This window comes from Tetrao urogallus (assembly GCF_951394365.1).
Source record: "Tetrao urogallus genome assembly, chromosome: 4".
NCBI lineage: Eukaryota > Metazoa > Chordata > Aves > Galliformes > Phasianidae > Tetrao > Tetrao urogallus.
Window position 1 is genome coordinate 41,330,503 of NC_136817.1, and position 23,279 is coordinate 41,353,781.

Consider the following 23,279-nt stretch of genomic DNA (forward strand, 5'->3'; position numbering starts at 1 on the left):
TTCTCAGTACATGTACACAATAATGGCAGAGAGTTGCTTTGCACTCAGGTGAGATACAACCACACAAACGCACTGCCTTCAGTTGTGCAACATATGTGATCAAACACGAACGATTATGGACAAATACATATTTGTGCCTTATGGATTCCTTCTTCCTATCTTTGTCCAGGCCAAGCTCCCATAAATCAAGGGCATCTGGATGAAGATCAGAAGAATCTGTGTGGTACTGCAAAAAGATCCAGATCTACATGGCCTTATACAGCTGAACTCAGAGAAGCTTATTTCAGGAGCCTGTACTCCTTTCTCATAACTCCACCAAATTTCCAGCAAATGCTAACTTTATTTACACTGATTCCTGAAGTCTGAATAACACCAAAACACTCTAAGTCTAGAGAACAGAGAATTCTGAAACAGTGCAGGAGACTGAATTAACAATCATTTTCTCACTTCATTTGCAAAATATAAGCAATTAATATTGCAAAGTTGCTATTCAATGAATAAATGAAGATGAAATCAATAAAAAATGCTTACACACATAAAAAAATGTTTGCACATATGCATACAGTCAGCTTCTGACATTAGAAATCCTTCTGGTCTGAGAGCCATAGCCTCCTAGGGTTTGATTTAATGTTTAACCATAAGCAACTTGAATCAGTTCTGCAAGCAGAAATAGACTTGAAGTTGGGCAACTGTTCGCAATCAAAAACACTGCTCAAAACGTCCAGCTCAAATTAGGCCCAACAGTGCTTGATATTCTCTTGCATGCCCTCCATACTCACATCAAACCAGGAAAAGACAAACAAGCATCCTCAGTAGGTACTGCAGAAAAGGAGAAAACAGTGGCAGGAGGTATCTGGTGAGGCATGTTTCTGCTAGTATCTTTTAGAGCAAAAAAACACGTAGATTAACTCCTGAATACTATGATTAGTTTTGCGTGTTTATCTCTGAAGAGAGAAAAAGAAAGAGCCCCACACTGACAGGAAGTGACAAGCAGCTTGCCCTACAGCTTGTAGTATGTGCATATTTGCATACGTACCTGAACACTCCACAGCTTTGCTCTGCATGCTCTAATTAGTTCACCATCCAGTTTCTTTTGCTTTGGCAAATTCTTTCTCCTTTTCTCCATTCTTCCCCTTTCCTCCCTTTTGTTTTCTTTTTGTTTCTTCCTACAAATAACTGAATTTTAAGTCCTGTGCAATTCTCAGCTGCCTCTTCCCCTGCACCCCATAATGATTCCCATACAGCAAACCCCTCCTTACTTCAGAACCTGATCTGAAGAGCTGCTCCCGGTGGTTTGTACTGATGTGCTCCAAGCCTAGATCCCAGCGCTGAGGCTCTCCTGGCACAGGCTTAAGAGGGGCCCAGACATTGTGCTTATTCCTCAGAAGTCCTTAATCGGGGGTACTTCCTGCCTGCTCATCTAGGTTTGTGGAAATGTACCACTGACAGCTCCTGCAAAGTGGCTGGGAGTAGCCTGGCAAGTAATTATTTGGGCTTCTCCTCCTGCTGTCATCTGCCTGAACTCCTTTGTGGGTGCTAAGCTGAGCTACTACCACAGAACCTAACACTGACTACTCAGGGGCATCTACTATTACTTGGTTCTTTCATACTGCTAAATTGCAGCAGATAATGATTTTAAAATTAAAATTTAGGAGAACATTTGAACAATCAAGCTGTATATTTGTTTTAGTGATCCCAAAACAGCTTCTATTAGCTTATAGCTTCTAACAGTCTATTCAGGAACTCTCCAGGGACCCAAGAATTTCTATTTTTGTCTCTCAGAGAATTTAAGATGTTAGTCTATGTGATGACTTGCATTAATAATTTTAACAATCACAAAATATTTGTGGGCTTTCAGAACTGCAGACTTTTTCACTCTCAACTGCTCTTTATATGCCTCATTTATTTGAAACAGACAACTTTAAAATTAGATGCATTTATTGAGCATTATCTGTGTGAAACACAGCCAAAACATTTTTGGATAGACACTAAGAATCTGTTTTAATGTATTAGCTTGCATTCATTCATAATCCCTCAGTGAAGTTTCCTCTCCCCAACAACAACTTCACACACGCACACCTGATATAAGCAACAAGCATTTTTATCCTGTGCTGCAATCTGAAGTGAACTTCATTGGTGGCTTACATTTTCCAGGTCTTAGTTTCTCAAAATGCCTCACAAAGATAACGATGGTCACCAAATCTGCAATACTTAAAGGCTTGTTGATGAAAATGCCTCTATACAGTTTAAAGTGTCATTCAGTTGATGACTTCACAGTCTGGGTTTAAAAAGGTAATACAAAGGCACACATTCTGCTAGACTACTATTTTTATTAACTTACAGCAAAATTAGAACACCAAAATCAACTACAAATTAAGGTGCCTTCAGTACTTCTGAAACCTTCTCCATATCCAATGTCTGAGCCCTTGTGTTTGCAAATACATTTCACTGCATTTAGCTGCTGAGTACTTCTTCATAACATGTGGTACAGAATCAACATCAAGCACTGAAAAATCCCTCCCATATATGGTAGAGTAATGAAAACCAAAGCTCTTCAAAACATTTTCTCTGTAGACAAAAATATCTTCTACAGGGTTTGCTGAGACAGACTGCCAAGCCTGCAGCCACAGGGAATGCTGGGTTAGAGCAGCCCAGTCCAAGTAGTACATCAGCTTTTTAAAGCTGCACATAGACCAGGTCTGTTTGCTTTGCCATTTGAACAACTACTTTCACTAAACTGAAGAGAAAATTTATCTGATTGAGTAATTAATGGTAATCCCACTTTGAAACAAAATAGTGGCAAATTCACAGTAACCAAAAATCTCCAATTTTGTCATACAAAAATTTCTATTATAAAGCAGTGAAATAGCAAAAAAAAAAAAAAAAAAAAAAAAAAATTAAGGAACTTCTGCATTCCTTTCATGCCCTAAGACAGGTGACTGTGCCAAACATCCTCAGTCTCAGACGCTCTCCTCCTTAGTAGAGCAATGCTTCACCAACAGATGTGTAAGAAGTTCACTTCTATGTCCTACTCACGGGAGTTTTTCTTACAGTCAAGAAGTAACATACATCAATAGAACTGATATGAAATGCTGTTTTTTTTTTTGCCAATACTTCCTTTTAGTGCAGCTTGCAATGTGCACATCCGTAAGATGAAAAATGTTTTCACTACTTAAGAGCACAGTAAAGTCCAGCTTACAGCCATATCTTTAAGAAACTATGCAAGATTTCAAGTATACTTGGGTCTTTAAGTGGGTTTTCAAGTATCCTATGTGATAGAAGAGTCGATCCAATAGATGTCATTCAGACATATAGTTGATTAAAATCTTTGTGTCTGTTCCTCTTCAGAGTTTCAGACTAACTTGAGAAATTTTAGTATAGCACAGAACAAAACCACCCTTCAGAGCTGCAGTAACACAAACTGGTAATTTTCATCTCTGACACAAGCCACACTTTTCAAAAGTAGAAGCTATAAAATGACATCTATTATGTTTTAACCCATATGATTACAGAGTACAGTGTAATCACACTCAAACAGATGATGCTTAGCTGACTTACTTCTGAAATTACAGTTCTGTGTAGCAAGCAGTACTTCACTACTGCATTTATTATACAGACTGACATGTTTAGGAAGGAAATCTCATTAAAAAAATGCAAAATGGTAAGACAAATTTCCATAAATGAAATCCTTATCAAGACTTGGTGCTACTCCCTCTCCATCACCCTCAGGTCTGCAAAAGATTTCAGAACAAACAAAAAATACCCCACCTCAGCTGAGAAACTTTGCTTCTCCTAATTAAAATAGTTGCAAATATAGCAGTTTCATCACAATACATTTTAATTTTGTCTTACACAATTATTTTAACTTTGTCTTAAAAAAATCATTATGAAAACCTCATGAATTCCAATCACTGCCTGAGAGAATCAGAAGCCAGGAAGCTCTTCAATACAGGAGCCTAGGAAATAACAGCAAACTATAGCATGGTAACATTAATCCCTTGGACTTAGAGCATGCAGATGAAACATCTGCACTGGCATCACAGGCAGCTCAGGACTTCTAGTCCCAAGCATGAGATTTTCCTTATTTAAATTGTCAGTGCAGCGCTGTGATCAACAATAAAAGTAATTGGTCTGCAGAGAATGAGTATTTCTTTTCCTGTGCCACAGTTAATATGCAAAGCAGACAGTTTACCTGTAGAGGGTAAAGAAGTGACTGCAGCTGTAAATTTTACACCTGACATGAGGATTTCACTGGTCTGCTTACTGGAATGCTGCTCCCACTTCTAGCAATACCATTAGAATTATCTACTGACTTAAATGATTCAGGAACAAGTCAGGACTATTTTACAGATCGTAACATAAAGATATATACTGCTGAGTGATTTGTGTGGTCAGTAGATCTATCAATGAAACTTGAGAAAAAACGTAAATCTTTAAGTACAAAATAGTTATTCTCATCTGATTATGCAAACGCAGCCAATACAAGATAGCGTTTATGTCTTTTAATTTACTGACAATAAAGAATGGAAACAAAACATTTTTAAGGCATGATAGGAAAATGTGATACTTTAGCATCAATTTTCCACAGCCTTTATGCCCCAACACTACATACATTTGCAGAAAAGCATATGTATACAAAACTGAAAGAAGTAACATGAGCACAGAAAGCTAAACATGCATGCATGTTTTATATATCCATATATATCCATCCATACAAAACCAAGTATGTAAATTTCATATATGGAATAGAAATCCATGTAAACAGACATACTACTAAAATACTTTGCTTTGTTTAAATTCAACACCAACTAAGACATAATTTGCTCATGAACTTTTAAATAAATCTGAGATTTTCTTTGCCTTCTGAACAACATATACAAGTAAAGAACAATCTCACATAAGCAGCGTACCTGTGTTCATTCTGACACTGACGGATTTGCTATAAAAGTCTTCAGATTTCCTGCGAAGAATAAAATGATCTATTAATTTGTACAAGACATGAATATGTGGCACAAAATGGCAGTACGACTTCTCAGGGAAGTGGAGAATCAACATGATATAAACAACAGTCCTATTTTAATGTGGCTTTAATTAAATTGGCACTGCATGTTCTTCCAAACTTAAAGATGAGCTGGTGCTTCCATTATAAGCTACTCTATTTGTAAGTGTTTAGTATCTCTCTGGTAAACATTTGCTCTGGGTTAAAAATGTAGTAATTGATTTTTGGTCCTGAAACTATAAACTAAAGAAGACCAGTTTAAGAACATGTTTAAAGTCTGCTTATGTCTTATTCACTCTTCTGCGTGAGGAAAGATACAAAGCATAGGCCTCGTAAGATTTTTTTGAAGCAAACAAAGTTATTAGATCTTTCCTCATATGTTTCCAAGAAGGAGATGTGTCTGTTTTCATCCAGTGATTTATCACTTCTCTACAGACAACACAACATTCTTAATGCTGCCCACTGCATTGCTTTGCACTGTAGAATACGTTTTGGCATCCACAGAAATCCATTTCAGTTGACCCAATGGAGTCAACAGACAGGAAATGAAGTTGTTATATATTTGGTTTCCAAGCTCAGCAATGTGCTTTTTAAATGTAGTAATGGGCATGAAAATAATGTATGTAGAAGCTGTATCACTTATTTAGGCATCTCGACTCCATACAGTACTTACAAACTAACAAGAGCAGAAAAAAGCAATGAGAAAACCCACAACTGCAGAAAAAACAGGACACTCTACATTAACAGGCCACTTCAACCTACTGGTATATAAGTAACAGCACCAACCGGAACAGTATTTTCCATCTCAGCTTATGACAGTTTATGTTTCAAATTAATCTGAGGATCGGGAACTTTAATAACTCTTCTCTCTCTCAGTCTCTTTACAGTACTGCAGCAGCACAAAAAGATGACAAAGAGAAATGCAGAACTGGTTTCAAAGAATACCCCATTCTTACCACAGATAAGAGCCACAGAGCCTGCTGTGCACTCAGCAGTCTCAACTGTGTTTTACATACATGCTGCCCACTATAATTTACTTCAGTGAGTAAGAAACACTGAAGGACAAAAAAGTATGAGCTGAAAACAATTATTCTCCCTGTGCACTGTCCCCATCGAGTTCAGAGTAAAGCAAATAGAAAATCATAGTAAAAAAAAATAGAGAAGGTAAACAACTCGATGTTGGAAGAGGGACCCTTTCTTTAATGGAAGACTTGAGATAACTAATATTTAATAAAATTTAACAGTGACAGAAAATCAAAATAGAATTTGAGCTCAGCTCAACAGGTGGACTGAACTACCTGTACCTCTGAACTGACAATAAAAATGTTCTCTTGTATTCATAAGAAGCCAGACTCTACACTGCTTGAAAAACTTACTGGTAAGCGATTCTTCATGCTAAAGTATGTGAAGAAACTGTCTGAACTCTGCTGCTATTATCCAAAGCCAGTTTTTGACAGAAAGCATATATGATAAAAAAAAATAAATAAATAAAAAAATATTTTAAAAACCTTAATACTTAATACTTTCATACTATGGAAACAGTTATCTGGCAATGAATGAAGTTTAAATCACATTCTATTCTGCAGCTATCAGAAAATGATCTGAAAATTTCTAGAAGAGCTTTAAAAATTAAGGCAAATGATCTCTTTTTTAAATCTTTTTTTGGATAAATAATCTTTGACTGACACTTTGGATTTACATAACAGCAGCAGAATATTTTTAAAGCCCCGATTTCTTACAACGTTTTTGGGCTGCTAGAAGAGATACCGTTTTCAAGCCTTCTTTTAGCCTGGAACTGAATCACTGATGGTACTTGCAAACAAGCAGTGAAATGCAACATGATATTTATTTTCAGACCCAACAAGTACAGAACTCTTGGAAGACTGTGATGCCAAAACGATTTTTAGCAGGTGGCTTTGATAAATTTACAGTGAAGATTGCTTAACTCTTACTGAAGTTCTAACACACTACACTCAGTTTTAGCACTTAACCTTTGTCCTCTTTAGGCTTTTTCTATCCTGATTACACTGCATGACTGACTCACAGTGAAGGACTCCAATACAAATCGTTCACATTTCCACATTAATCTAAATTTCCTATAGAAAGAAAAACACACAACATGTATACCCGAAAAGTATGCATACAAAGAAGGTCATATCAATTGAACTGACACAAACAGCAGGCCTTGCAGTTTAACTAACTGCCACTGCTCACTTAAAATTATTTGGAATTTTCTGTTGGTAGAGAGGTAAAGGATTGCCCAAATACTTAATGGTACTGGCAGTAGGATTCAAATGAGCGCAGAGAAATTAACAGTCAGATATACAAAGGCAATGGACTATAAAAATAAAAATTTGCCTTAAAGAACATGAAGATTCTTACTTCAAGAAATTGGTGGAGAAGGGGAAGCAAAGGGATTTGTTTTGCATTACAGTTCCTACTTTGCCTCCTGAAAATTGTTTGGAGTACACGGGCTTGCAGAAAGCTTTAATCTGAGTGATGTAATGACTATTCCTCTGGAAGTCTTCAGACAGTCTTCACTACCAAAAGGATGTCTCACAATCAGCTTACATATTCAGCTCTTGGATGCTAAACCAGAAGGAATGCCCGTAAATATAGTGCAGACACAAAGTACTACTGGAACATATCAGTTTGCAAAATCAACAACTGTTGATTTAGTCATCAAGGTCAGGTAGGTCTTCTACAAAATGCATACCTAATCTTAGATGATAAGATAAAGGAACACCAAGTTAGCCAGAGTAGCATGGGGAAATTTTCCACTGAGAAAAGTTGTGCATGCTCTACCCCTGGAGGTGTTCAAGTTTGAAAGGGGCAGTGGGCAGCCTGATCCAGTATCTTAGTATTTGGCAACCGTGCCTGCAGCAAGCAGATTGACACTAGAGGATCCTGGAGGTCCCTTCCAACCCAAGCCATTCTATGAAAGGGTTAACGCACAGAAATGGGTTAACTTGAGTACTGTTAACTTGAATACAGCTGCAGTTACCACTGCTTTAGTTTCACTAAAGACGTAAGATACATTGCTGTATTATTTCTTGATAAGACCTTATTTCTTGATAACACCACAAAGATTATTTCAGCTCAGCAATACTTTGCACTGTGAAAAATTACTAAGAACACTAGTAGGAATCTCACTGACACCAGCTCTGTTCTCCCCAAGAGACCTTGCAGCTAGTTGTGATTGCTTCTGTTCCTGATAAGTTATGAAGTGTGGGGTTCTGCGGGGAGCCATTCTGTCACACCCCTTCTGTTCCACATTTCTGTGCAGCTATAAAAAGAGTTAGTGAGAAGTCAAGAAAAGTTTCTCCACCTTCAAGAGCACAAGATGCATCTCTACTGTTTGAGGCTCAATTCCATTATTGATATTAGAGCACTTACAGGTGCAAATGTATCACCCAACCAAGCATCAGCTAACCAAATGTGAGCATAGGCTTTCTGAATCAAAGTCTAAATGAGCAGTAACATGTTATTATCTGCTTGCACCTCATCCAAAGAATTAAGATCATCTTTGTTAGTACCCATAATCTGTAACTAGGTAAAGACAGAGAACATTAAAATTCAGAATATCCTTTGATAACAAAAAGGAGAAGATACTCTTTTGGAAATATGTAGAAACCCTGAAAAATGTCATTACAGCTAAATTCTTAGCTTAATGATTTGTATATTCTTAAATGCCACTTGCAAGTATCAGCTCAAACTCATCCAGCATATAGGTATCTTTCATGATCTGTCTCTGGCTCTGTGGCCTGGAGTGCAGAAAATTTTGAAAAGCTAGACTACTTATCTGTGTAGATAACCAGCATGCAAACTCCAAGAAATGAGTTGTTTTCTTTCACAGTTTTTGGAAGACTGGTGAAGAGCAAGGTGGTAATTTGCTTTGTTTGGTATATTTTGAATCAAAGCATTCAGACTATTGCTATTTCATTTCCAAAAGAAACTGGCAACGTCCAAATAAACTGTGTCTGAAAATACTGCTGATGAATTCTACTTAATAGTCTGAATGAGACTCAAAGAGAAAATACTATCATACACACAACTTCCCTTTCCCAAAAGCAGCAGATCTTAGTTATATTTCAGCTTCTTGGCTGAGAGTACTATGATAAATTGTTAGTTTCATTGGCTAGAATCAACTAAACAACTTCCTCTAGTTTGCTAGGGATTAGGGATAAAATTAGGGATTAAAACTTGAAGACATTCCAACTGTGCACAGTATCAGTACAAGTAAATTAAGTAGATATTTAACTTTCAATGTAAGCCCAGTTCCCCTGTAGTAAAACCCCCACAAACTACTTAAAGCACTGAGGAGATTTCACCTTGAAAACCACAAGCAGTTCTAGTTCCCATGATCAAGAGATCAAAGAGATCACATACAGGAGAAATCATCTCAGGAGTGTATGGCTAACCATTCTTTATAAACACATCAAGTGGACATAACTGGAGGAAGCAGAGGAACAATGTTGGCACAAGTACTGCTACGAACTATTTGTCTTAAACATAAGTTTGAAAATCAGAGTGTGGTTTCTACTCACAGAAGCCATTAAGGTCTGAAACATTTATCACAACTGCTGTGGTCAAAATCAAGAGCCTGAATTTGGCAAATGTATGAAGAAAAAGTGACTGTCTGAAGGAAAGAGAATAAATTTGATAGCACATCACTTTCCAGGCATTGCACTGTTTTCCCAATGTAATTTTTCCTTTGAGAATGCTACAAATGCAAGATAAGGAAGAAGTGGTATGGTATTCTTTTCTTTTCCATATTTCTTCATAAAATAGGAAGAAAATCAAGTGAATATTTGATGACAGAGAAAAAGTAATGAAACTATAGAGAAAAACTACATGTTTCTGATCTGAAAGTTCCTTACAGCAATTTTTGTTGTTGCATAAATTGGGGGGAAATTTTACAGTTGCATTTTAAATTGGTATCAAGTTAGAGGTAATTAGAATATAAACTTGCACATTTTCTATTACATTTTTCTAATAATACACAAGCTTTCTAGATCACTTTTTGGAAATATGGAAAGTTTTGACAAAAGAGGGTCTGATTAGGACATGTCAATCATTTCACCATGATCAAGTAGCTTATTTTACTAAATACACTACTTAACACAAATACTCAAAATTCCATTAACTCACATTTTTATTTCCCAGAAGATAAAAAAAACCAAACAAACAAAAAACAAAAAACACCAGGCCATATACAACCAGTTCTCCATCTTTCTCAACACACAAATTCCAAGAATCATTAGAACTATGTTCCTATTTAAAATCCATCATGTGATAGTTAAATATGGATTCATTAGCCTTCAGGAACTAGCAAACACATGACAAAAATTTGCAGAATCTTGAAAAGGAATGATGAAAGTAAAACTTGGCAATTACAGGTCACTTGAATGATTAAAGTACCATTAATCAAAATTCCCGTGTTTATAGAGCATGATACACAATGCATTTCTACATGCACAAATCCCCACTTAAATATCATTCCTTCCAAAAATTTTTGTGAGGAAATAGTGTTCATTCATGAGAGCAAAAATCCTTTCCTATTTTTTTCCTTTTTAAATTTAGAAAAATGCTTCCTTGAAATAGATGTAATTTTACATCTTTTTAACAGTTAGACCAATTCATGGAGTAAGATTCTGTAACGTATTCTTAACAATTATGCTGTAGCAACAGAATTTAACTCTAGACTTCTAAACATGCTCGTAAATACAAAAAAGCCCTAAATCTATATAAATGATGATATTAATTAAAATGAGATTCACTGGAATATTTTCATCCTTCTTATTTACAAAGATACATAAGCTCAATGGGATCACATAGGCAGATACTTTATCCCTAAGTACTTAAAATTTTCAGACAATTTTGTCAAATTTTGGCAGGCAGCCAGAGGCCTGAACAAATTTGACAGTTTACTGTTCTATGAGTAATTCTCACAAAGAATACAGATGTTATTCAATCCAAATGGGTGATCTACCCTAGATCATGCCAGGAAGAAAAATTACAAGCTGTATATGGATAGTCGCTACATACCTTATGATCTTTGCTACAAATCAAACAAGGAAAAATACTTGTTAGAAATCAGATAATGTTCAAAAAATTACAAAGGAGGAGATCATGCTGATGTGAACTGAAGAGCCATAAAATGTGAAATGATAATCAGAATACTTTAGTTACAAAGCAAAACTAGAGCAGATTTTTTCACTGTTGATCTGAAAAGACACCAGATTTCTCCAGTTCTGTTGCTCAGCGAACTATTGGTAGCCTTTCAATCTGCATAATGACATCAGAATAATGGCAGAAAGATCAAGCAACAGTTAAGTGGCAATGAGTTTAAACACAAACAAGGAAGACTCATCCAGAGTCACAGCTGCCTTTTGGGACAGTAATTCCTTTCAGCTTCTGTTAATGTTCACGCTAAATGACTCAGCATTAAATGCTTCAAAGTAACTCAAATGCTGTAAACTTTGATCTTCCCTATGTGCTATAACAAGTGTCTTATATCCGGCTGTTTGTCTCATTAACTCTTACCATGTTTGGCTATATCTGAAGAATCTCAGCACTCCTTTTCATAACTCTGATCCCCTCAGAGACTTAACTGGTTCCACAAAAGATACTTACTAGCAGCAACACTATGTGCTCACAAAACACAGTAAACTTGCATATGACACATAAAGAATAGATCAGCTCTGTAATCTTTTGTTCGCATGTTTTCCTGATACTACATTTTGCACTTTTCCAGGATACACAACCATCGTTTCTCATTTCAAATAGCTTTACCCTCCCTCTCCATACATACACGTAAAACAACACGCCTTCTATTGTCTAAGCATCACTGTTAGACAGTTGAGGGAAGTGATCATACGCCGGTGTGACCTCACCTTGAGCTCTGTGTGCAATTTGGGTGCCACAATACAGGAGGGACATAAATCATTAAAGAGCAACCAAAGGAGGACTGTGAAGATGGTGAAGGGGCTACAGAGCAAGACTGCATGAGGAGCAGCTGTGGTTCCTTGGTTTGCTCAGCTCAGAGAGGAGACTGACGGGAGGCCTCATGGCAGCCTACAGCTTCTCACAGGATTGGAGGGGCAGCACTGAGCTCTGCTCTCTGTGGCAACGACAGGGCCTGAGAGAATGGCACGGAGCTGTGCTGGGGAGGGGCAGGTTGGATTTTAGGGAAAGGTTCTTCACCAGACAGTGGGAACAGGTTGCCCAAGGCAGTGGCCACAGCATCAAGCTGCTGGAATTCAATAAGTATTTGGGAAATGTTCTCAGACATAGAATTTGGTCCTGTGAGGAATCAGGAGTTGGACTTTAATGATCATTGTGGGCCCCCTCCAGTTTGTGAGTCTGTGATCCTGCAGTTTACAACAGCAGTACATGTCCTGTACTTAGACTGTTTTAATACCTAATGAAATCCAACATGCTTCAATAAAACAAAAAGCCACAATTTTTACCTAGGATAAATAATCAGGTAAAGAACTACCAGCAGTTATAATTAGTAGCACAGGTAAACTCACATTATTATGAACTGCTAATACTAGCTACCTGTACCTGATAACTGAATTTCAGAAGTTATAGAGATTTGGTTCACATTTAAAGATTGGCTGCTTATCTTTCTCTTTCCCTCTCAATTTTAACTGTCCACCAGCACACTTAAGGTCTGCGATTTAACTCATACTCTGCTGATCCTGGAGCAAGCCAGAAATAGCATAACATTAAAGCTCGCAGCTTTAGAGAAGAGGGCATACAAAATGCTCAATCTTTACAGAAACAAGGAATGAAAATAAATATTTTTAATTGAGAAAAAACTACAGTATTTGACAGAAACAGCCAAGAAAGAGAACAAGGAAGCACAAAAGGAACCTGACAGATGCTGTTTGATACCTGAGGAGCTGACAAGACTGAAACGTGAGTATGAATCTGCAAAGTAACTTGAAATACACTTAAGAACATAAAGGAATTATACAGTTTGTCTTCTCCACATGCCTTTCATATAATTGTACCATAAATTTGTATTAGATTGCCAATCCAATTTATTCAAATATATTAGTGGGAGATTTCCAGTACTGAGTTGTCTGGCAATTTTAATTCCAGAAGTAGACTACTGTGGCATTCTAGAGGAATTCAGGGGTAACAGCAGATTTAGACCACAAAGCAGGAGCCACTGAGGTAATCTGTAAAACCTGAGTACCTTGGAAAAAAAATAGAAATCAGGCTTTGAAAGGGAAATGGAATCTGCCCATCTGCCCAGGGGTACAACAGCCCCTTGACTGATGGTTATCAAAAGCTGTTGCTGAAAACCACTCATGGGAAAAGGTCCCGTCATCTCAGAACCGTCCAGTGACCCACTAAACAAAAAGACCAAGAAAACAAAGGATGTTTATGTTACCATTTACTGTAAATTAAGATCTGTTTATGGAAGGGGTTTTATATAATGGCTGAATTATTAAATTTACAGTCATTCTCAAATAGACATGGTTTCACATACCAATTAAATCTACTTGCATACCTAAGAAGAAAAATCAGTAGTGGACAAGTTTACTGTTGTTTTTTTTTTTTTCTTCCCTATAAATTCCCATCATCTTCCTATCAATTTAACTTTTCAGTGACATTTCAAGGATAGTACCGGACCATTTTGTCAAGCAGTCTTACATGGTCCAAGGCACCTTTAGGGCAGGTACCATATGGCATTGCAGGCTATCTTCTATAATAGAGCAATAGCATTTGGTTTCTATACCTGGTTCTGCTATTGACTTTCAAAATATCATCTTACCTTCATGAGCTTAGCTTTCTCTTCCCCTTGTTTATAACTTCAGGGACTGACTTCACAGACATACCAGGATGAGATCCTTGTCTCTGCTAAGATGCAGCCTTTCCCCAGTGGGTAGATGTACCAACCAACTATTCCCTCAATTTATTTTTTTTAAAAGGTTTCCCTAAATGTTCAATCAAACTTAAAGGAAAAGTCTAAATTTTCATTAACCATAGCTGCCCAATCCTTTGATCACTGGTCAAATAGTAGCTGCTAAGAGCAACCACTTGCTAAGAGAAGGTGTTAAAAAATTGGTAATAAAATCAGTGCAAAAATTCTACAACCACAAAACTGTTCCGACATTATTGAAATAAAAGTGTACCATAAAAATAATTTTGAAAATACTATTTCCCAAGATTATTACTGTTATGGTTTTTCAGATGAGTTTGTATAAGCATAACTATACAGCATATGGTTTTCTAACATACAAATTGTTATCCAATTATCCAATTGTTATCCAGAAAACCAAAAAATTGTTACCTATTCTACTTTATTGATATTATATTTACTTCCTGCAAGTAACATTCATGTCTGTAAGAGCTGAGTTCATATTTATCAAGTTAAACTTTATTAATTAAAGAATTGATTTTCCCTCTCAGTTCTCCCCAAGAATTACAGATAGCATATTTCTACCAAGAGGGTAAAATACTAAATTATTTGGTTAAATATTTTGGTATTAATAATGCTATTTCACTACTTATTGCTCAGTTCATGTTTTTATATATATCTTATATGAATGTAGTACTCTGATATTTGATTTTCCAGTGTGGGGATAAAACATTGTCATGTGACATTCACTCTTGCTATTCTTACAGATCTTAAATGAGAAAAAACTGCTCAGTGCTTCGGTTCAGCATTCCAGACAGTGAAGGTCAGAGTCAAGATGATTCCTTATCAGCACAAAATTGCCTTTTCTCAGTTCTGTCTGTATAACAACAATAGGTTGAATGATCCTATGAGTCATGTCACACAGATGTTACCTCAAGAACATTTAAATGGAATTCTCAGTGTCAAAGAAAACTAAGTACACTGACCACACACATTCTGTAAAATGAAAATACTTCTCTGTAATCTGGCATAACCCTCCATTTTTTCCAGTGAGAAAATATATAAGAACATGTGTATACATATACACATACACCCACACACCTATATCTTTTGCCTGCAGTCTACAAATATAATGATTAAAAAGCTGTATCTTAGGAACTATAATGATGTAACATAAAATTTTGATTGCTTTAAGCACAATTAATTTGCCTGTGTATAGACAGAATTATGTTCTTCTGTAAGGGGCTATGCAATAGTGAACCTAATGGTAAGCTCAGCATGTAGCCCCGAACCTCATTTATAACTAATTTTCCTCAAGGCTTATATTAAACATTGATCACTGGAACAGCTATGCATTTCACCACATTATTTTTGGCTCAGAAGGATACCATATTCTTAGTGAAATAACAGAGACTGGAAATAAATTTAGTAATTTTGGGTGTCTGAATTAAAGATAATTTTTTGGGTCCATTTTATCAGAATACTTTCAACATAGGTAGTGCTAATCATACTCCCCCTTCACACCAACTGTGGGCATGTGTGCCAAACACTTCCCTAGATCCAGCCTGAGACTGGTTCCAGGCATGCAGCAACTCAGGAACAAAGTTTGGAATCACTGGGGAAGAGGACTGAGTACCTGCACAGCACTGCAGAACATAGCCACACAGCACAGTAAACGCTACAGTTGGGAGCTTCCTGTGGTAATGCACAACATGAATGCCCCAGGAGCTGTGTGCGCAAGGACACAAACTAGAACTTGTATTCCATATCATTCATCTCTGCTATCACACACACTGGTCAGCAAATGAGAGAAGGATTGTAGGGCTCTACAATGGAGTACTTTCATTCCTTCCTATTACTGTATCCCATGAGAAGAGTCAGCTTGTGCTCTGGATGAGGCAACAGCTTTGCAGAAAAAATACAACATGAAACCATTGAAGTAATTGCAACCATATAGAGAGGTAGCTTTAATTCCAGCATCTCCCATTCTCAGCTTTTATAACAGCAGCACAAGTGTTTCTCATGCAATCATTTAGATTTTTTTCTTCCTAAAAGATGGAAAAGGTGGCCCTACACAGACACCTGACTCACTTTTCTATTAACACTAATTGCTAATGAAGTTTGGCAACTGCAGTAAGCTTTCAGCTTAAATTCTCAGTCCCAGATTCCTTTCTAGACAGTCCTACCTTTGTCTGTTCGACTTACTTAAATGCCAGTGTTCCTGTAACTGCCCTCCAAACACAACTCCCCCTTCCCCTGCCACAGGCTGTTTGTCACAGTCCAGAGCTCTTATTCCCTCAGTTTGCAAGCCAAGCAGCCTTTTTCCCTTCAAAACTAGTCTATAGGGGGTCTGAAAGAATAGCAAACACTGTCACTTTAGTTTCAAGCTAGATCTAGTGTTCTCTGTAATAACAATTACATGAATTACACTCAGAAGCATTCAGAATCACAGAATCACAGAATCACCCGGGTTGGAAGGGACCTCAAGAATCATGTAGTTCCAACCCCCCTGCCTAGCAGGGCCACCAAACATACACATTTAGATCAGGTTGCCCAGGACCCTGTCCAACCTGGCCTTGAACATGTCCAAGGACGGGGCATCCACAACCTCCCTGGGCAGCCCGTTCCAGGGCCTAACCACTCTCCTTGTAAAGAACTTCCCCCTAACGTCCAACCTAAATCTTCCCTCCTTCAACTTGGATCCATTTCCCCTAGTCCTGCTATTGTCAGCCCTTTTGAAGAGTTTACTCCCCTCCTGGGTTCGATTCTCAAGTCTAATTTTCTGTTCATGTGCAATGAGGACAGATCTCCAGATATTCTCACTTTGCTAAATCTCTACTCAGCATCAACAAGCAGACTTTTCAAGCACACACAGTTTTTGAAAAAGGTAGAAGTCACATTCCTAATGAAGCTAGGTTAAAGTTTACATCTGTGTTCCAGTCGCTGAGATCATAACCATTCTAAAATATAGGTCATCAGAATTCTTAAAGTGAACAAAATAATTACACTGTAGAACCACAGCTCCTACTTCTTGCCAGACAACTTAAAGCAGGACATGCTAAATGAGTTCATCAATAATCGATGCCATCAATCTATGCCAATTGGTTTATAGAGCTTAATAATCCAGTTTCAAACAAATTGAATAATTTTGTCTTAAGGTTTCTTTCAGCAGTATCATGACAACGTAGCTTGTTTTGCTTCCTAAACAAACGAGTGAAACTCTGCCAGGGGTACATCCCCAGGAGTACTGAAGCTAACAGAAATCTTCCACTGGCTCTTAGTGGGTTTAGTACTTGCCTTCAGTGTAATGTGAATTCAAGGTTATCAAATGTACCTGCAGTAGTAGCAGTTACTTTAACCCTGCCACAAGTGCTATTCAGGGCTTCATTGTTCTGCACTGTAAGCATCACTCAACTAATTCGTGGAGTGCTAGCACATGAGATAGTATCTGTTACAGGAAAACTCATAGATCAGTTACATGCCTTGCTATAATACCAGCTATTCCACCTAATCAAGTGTAGTACGAACAACAGAGAGGATAGATAATGTAAGGGAACATCACAGAATATTTTCCTTTATGAACTACTGTTTGGTTTAATTTATTATTAAAATTAAATCCACAAATTAATCTGTCGTATGTAACTTTTTCATGCTATTTTTACAGCTTTTTTTTTTTTAATTGGCAACAATAAGTGCCATTCCTGTAGCAGATGTTCTCAGTTCCCACACACTTAATTATAGTTTTATAATACCATCACCTACCCTACAGAGCATTGTAATGTGCTGTTCCAAAAGCCTCTAGTACTTGCTCATTACATTCTGCTGCTGCATAGAGCACCACTGATTTGAGCTGTACACCAACTCATATCCATGTCACAAGGAGGTAGGCTTCAACTTTAACAGGTACTTCACATGAGCCTGCACGAACAGCCATAATGGCACACTTTGTTTAAAAAAGTTCAGATAAAGAAATTATCATTATGGTAAATCACATTACATAACTTTTATTAACACACCAGTCTACAACTTAGAGCAATTATTCCACTGAATTGCTATTTCAAATAGATTGAAAAATGGAAACTTAATTGGAAACAAATCAAACTTTCAGCAAATTAGGCTCAGAAAAATAAATAAGTTTACTTTGTATTTTTTTCCAGGTTAAAAATGATTCCAAGTCATGCATGAATTTTAGCTGTTTTTAATCAATTCTGTTGTATAAAATAAGACATAATTCTTCATATGAAAAAAAAAAAAAACCAAAAAACAAACCCCAAACAAACCCAACAAAATAGTAGCCCAAATTTTAGAGTTGCATAGCACAAACAAACAGTAACAGAATTATGACTGCCAACTGCACAACACATCTGTAGGTTGAGCCCATAACTCTTTCAGTTGCTTTCACTCCATAATGTATGAAAACCAAGTTTTTCAAACAAAATTCTGTAGTCTGACACCTTCTTTCAGCTCACCTATGAGGAAACATGTGCATTTTGACAGCAAGGCATATTGAGTGTTCTAGCAGCTCCAGCTCACTGAGATGCTCCCCAGTAGTCCAATGCCACGGTGCTCAAGCTGAAGCAGGGCCCAGCAAACCTCGTGGCACAGTGGCTTTACAGCTACTGGTGTCAGACTATCTGCAGGAGTAATGCAGAGATCTGTAGAGACGTGAGTGAGATGATCCCGAGAGCAGCAAATGCAAAAATGTACTTTAAATTCAAGTGTACTTTAAATTCAAGACATTATATTCAAGTGAAAAGAAGATGACTAAAACAGAGAAGACGAGGAAAAAGACTGTGGCAAGGAAAGTTTTTTGTAATATATTGGAAAAATTTCCCAAAATTGGAAAAATTGGTTCCAAATGGAATATAAATTGATGAGTGTCTTTTAAAAACCTATGGGCTACATCTATGAAAATACAGTAGCTGTAGATCTCATTCATAAGCTGTACATCTACTTTTTATGATTTTGTGTTTAGTAGCAACATTATTTAGAATCTGTTATTTCTCAATCATTCAATTCTATAAATGAATTTTTGAACTTTACTTGCACTTATAAATATGTACGTATTCACATGAAGCAGTCAGACAGATCTGTACAGCTATTGCACAGCAGATGGACGGAGAAGTAATCTCTTGATCTTAGGTGAAATACAATTGCAGAACAGATCTCCTCACATAGCTTCAGTGAAAGGATCATGCCTACAGAATGTACACATTGCCCTTGAAAAGACAGCAGAGAACCTGAAGAACTCACAGTTCTCTCCAGTGAAGGCAACAAAAACTACCAAGAACATAAAATAACTCAAAGGAGGCATTCTTAAGAATAATAGATTTGTAAAATATTTTATGATAACATCAGAGAATTTACTGTATATCCTGAACTTGCAGAAAGCAAACCAGTCATGATTAATCCATAAAAAATTTAAGGTGCAAAATGAAGTTTTACATAAATTGTTTTAGTGAAAAACAGTCTTCGTGTAAACAAATACTTCCCCCTCCTTATGCTAGTATTTATTTAGTGCCAGTTCAAGATGTTTTGATTTATTTACCATTCTCACAATAAAAAGTCTGCAATTTTCAAATGCTGTGTTAAAAATGCAGTAGTAGATATGGCTAAGTCCTCTGTGGATATCTAATGCAAGCTATAAGCTCTGTGTTCTAAAGCTGGATTGCTCCATACTGACATCAACTGAGTGACACCAGCATGAACAAGAAGAATGGAAGATAAGGATTTATCATTACTTCAGCAATTAATTATTAACTGGGGCTGCGGCATCCAAAAATCACTGAATTTGTTATAAACGAACCAGCAAATGCTTCTGAAACTTGAGCCAGAAGTACAGCTTTAAAAGAATGGGTATCTTCTCCTGTCCTTGGCATTCTAATTTTATACCGTGCACCCTCCTGTCACTCACAACCTCAATGCTGGCTAACAAATACAGAGTAAGCAGCAAAAAAGACAAAAATATTTACCTGGATCGTATCCTCCATCATAATTCAGTGGCTGTAGAAGTAAAGCAGCTATTACTTACCCTGTTTCTAATGATTATTAGGAAAATCTCTCCTAAATATGTGTACTTGGACAAAAGCTGGCCAGTCATGTATAACAACTTTTCACTTCCATGAGCATAGAGAACTAAGTTGCTGCATGCCAAATTCCTCCAAGGAAAAATTCTGCACATAGTGTAGGTACATAACACCAAAGACCTCTATTTTCTGCTAAAAATGAAATAATGCTTAAACTTGATGTCCTCAGAAGTTTTGCAAAAAAATCAACCTCATTTAGGCAGTACTCACTCAATACATAAAGGAGTTGAGTGAAAAGGGAGTCCTCAGTATTAACAAAAAGCCTATTAGTACTAAGAAAAAGCCTATTAGTTTAACAAAAAGCCTATTTGAATATTAGTGATAAGAAAGTCTTACAAATGAACCATTTTCTTTAAGCTTCCCATAATTTTGTCTATTTGTCCACTAACTTCCATTCTCAGAAACAGTGTAGAATGCAAATACTTCTTGCTATTTCCACAGTTGTTATAAGCCAGTGCAGTTTAACTAAGGTCAGTGGTGCTCTTTTAAACATTATCTTAGGATCCAACTCCTTATGCACATTTACTTCTAAAATGTTTCAAATGAAAAAGCTTTGTGTGTAAACAGAAATGGCATGTTACAGAACTTCTGCCACCACTTATGACACCAAACATAGCAGGGGTTTTCTCGTTCTCTAATTTAAGCCTTAAGAGTTTATGCAAATACAAACTTCTCCTACATAAGTGATCTATGAATACCCACCAAACTGCATGACTATAGTTCACATAAACCACAATTTATAATAGCCTGTCTACGTTAAATGGAAGACAATATACGTTGTTATATTGCCATACAGTAAACGGAAGATGACAGAAAAACAACTGAAGTTCTACCTGTGCCTACAGAAAGCAGATGCAGGATGTGTCTGAACACCGCATTTGCCTGTGGAAGCATTGAAACAGATGCAGGCTGTTCGGTGGCTCTAAAATAATTGTTGGGTTTTGCCATTTTTTGTTTGTAAAAAATAAATTTATAAAGGACTTCACGTACAATTTTTAGACTAGCTCAATCTTCTCCCTTTACAGAAGTACTATTTCCATAATGGCAAATGCGTGTAACAACTTCCTGACTTTGCTGCATGAACACAGCCTGCTTCAAAGATGACGCATTTTTGTTTTTGCTATCTCAAAACAATGTGACATATCCTTCCTTTTTCCCCACCATAGAATTCTGCAATTAAGGAATTACAAAAGAGTAAATGAATTAATTTTGAACTGAATGCATTGAGTCCAGTTGTAAAAGTAGACACTTAAAACAAGCGAGAATCCTGCATTTCTCTTCTCAGTAAACTTCTGAGCTCTGAAAGCTGGATTATAGCCACTTGTTTGAAGAACCTCACCTTTGACTTTTAATACAGAAATTCACACTTTTTAAGAGCTACGTAATATCAGAATAACTGGAAATCTGTTTCTCATGTAGAGGATTTCATTTGTAAAAATACTGTTTTAGTGACATAACCGAGGCCATACGCAATTAAACAGCACTTTTGTCAAGCTGTGTTCCAAGGCATGAGAAGATGAAAATTCCCCTGTCCCACTGATCTCGATCTCTTATCTGAGAAAACTTACTACATGAGCTGATAAGCTATTTAAGACCACTGTTGTTTTTTTTCTGCAAAAAAACTCGCACATCTTTTACGAAGTTAGAGGACGCTAAGAAACATGAAACAAAGTCATTTAAAAGCAGTCCTACCTTTTCCTGTAAAAAGTCAAGCATCACAGGACTGAGTTTGTAATACATCCTCACAGCAGCAAGGTTATCGAACCATTTAATTTGTTTGCCAAAACATTAGTGTAGGTGAATAAAAAGCCAAATTGCAGTGAACAGCCACCCTCAAACACCTCTTGGCTGACTGTTTAGCAACTATACAGTTTCACACAGTTATGCCTGCGTGACTCACAGAGAGAGAGGATAGGCATTAACACTGACAACTGAGCTGTTTTCAGACACTACTGTTGTCACTGTTCATGCAGCAGATTTCCTTGAAGTATGACAGCAGGAAACAAATATGGGTGTAGCTGGACAGGCACACAATTGTTTTGAACTTCCACTGGATGCAGAGTTACCGTGTCGTGTAGAGGTCAGCACAGTCACAGAGTTTCTCTTGCTGAGAGGTGGTATCCCAACTGCTTATTTGATTCATCCTTACAGCTCCTGTCACTGTTTTCAGGCAGACACAGAAAGTATTTAACATCAGAGACAGGCTGGCAGTAGCATTATGAGAGACATTCTCTCCGCTTTGCCTTTGAAGAGACTTTTAAATAGGTGTATAAGAGGAGCCTTGAAAATTCTTCTCAGGGGATAAAAAGAGGTAATTCTGTAATGTGAGCTAACTTTCAGTAGTCACAAGGGACAATGCGGTGCATCCACTAACAAAATCCTCTCTGTATTAGTTCAGACTGCTAAGGCTTCTGCTAAGGAAATTATCCACAAAGGATCTCAGAGAAAATTAACCACGTTGTTTTAGGGTACTTGGACTCCTTTATCAAAGTCAGAACAAGGAATTGCTGTGACCTTTGACAGAACCTGTCATTTTATCATATATACAAAACAAAGAAGGGCAGGAGAAAATGCCTGTCAGAAATTGTACTGAAATTTCTGAAATTTTATATACTTTTTGACTCCCAAAGCCAGGTTACTACTCTTGTAAGTTTGGCTCCTTATTCAAAAATAAACATTCTTTGCAACTAAGTGCAGCTGATTTTTTTCACTGGTCACGAGGCACCTTGGCAGTTGTACCAAATGCAACTTAAATCTCACTGAGGCCATCAGACAGAGGGAAATAGCTGCAGAAGGGAAGAGGATTCCCCCAAATACTGAAGGAATTGATCTCATAAAGTTCTCTACACCAGGGATGAACAGCTCAATGCAGCACACAGACTGTGCAACTCCATAGAACAGGATCCGGGAATTGTGCTGGACTTCAAGCAGCACACCTCAACAACAGTAAAGGCAAACTGCAGAGGGATGGTGTTAGTTAGCAAGAGCATCACCAGCAGGTCAAGAGAAGTGATCACTTTGCTCACATCGTAGAAATATGCTACTGTTGTTGAGTGTTTCACCTTTCTTTCAAGGCATGGAATCCAACCAATCTGAGATTATTAATTTTGCAAAGTTAAACTCATTGAACTACAGAATTAAAATACCTTTACTACTGTTACTTCAATTTTAGATGCTCATCAAGTATACCTCTATCTCTGCTTTGAACATTCAGGTCAGCTCCAATAACAGTTCAAAAAGTCTTTCATCAGATAAGTAATTTATCAAATAGGTAAAGCATGCATTTTTTGCTATGAAGAAATTGTTCAATAACCAG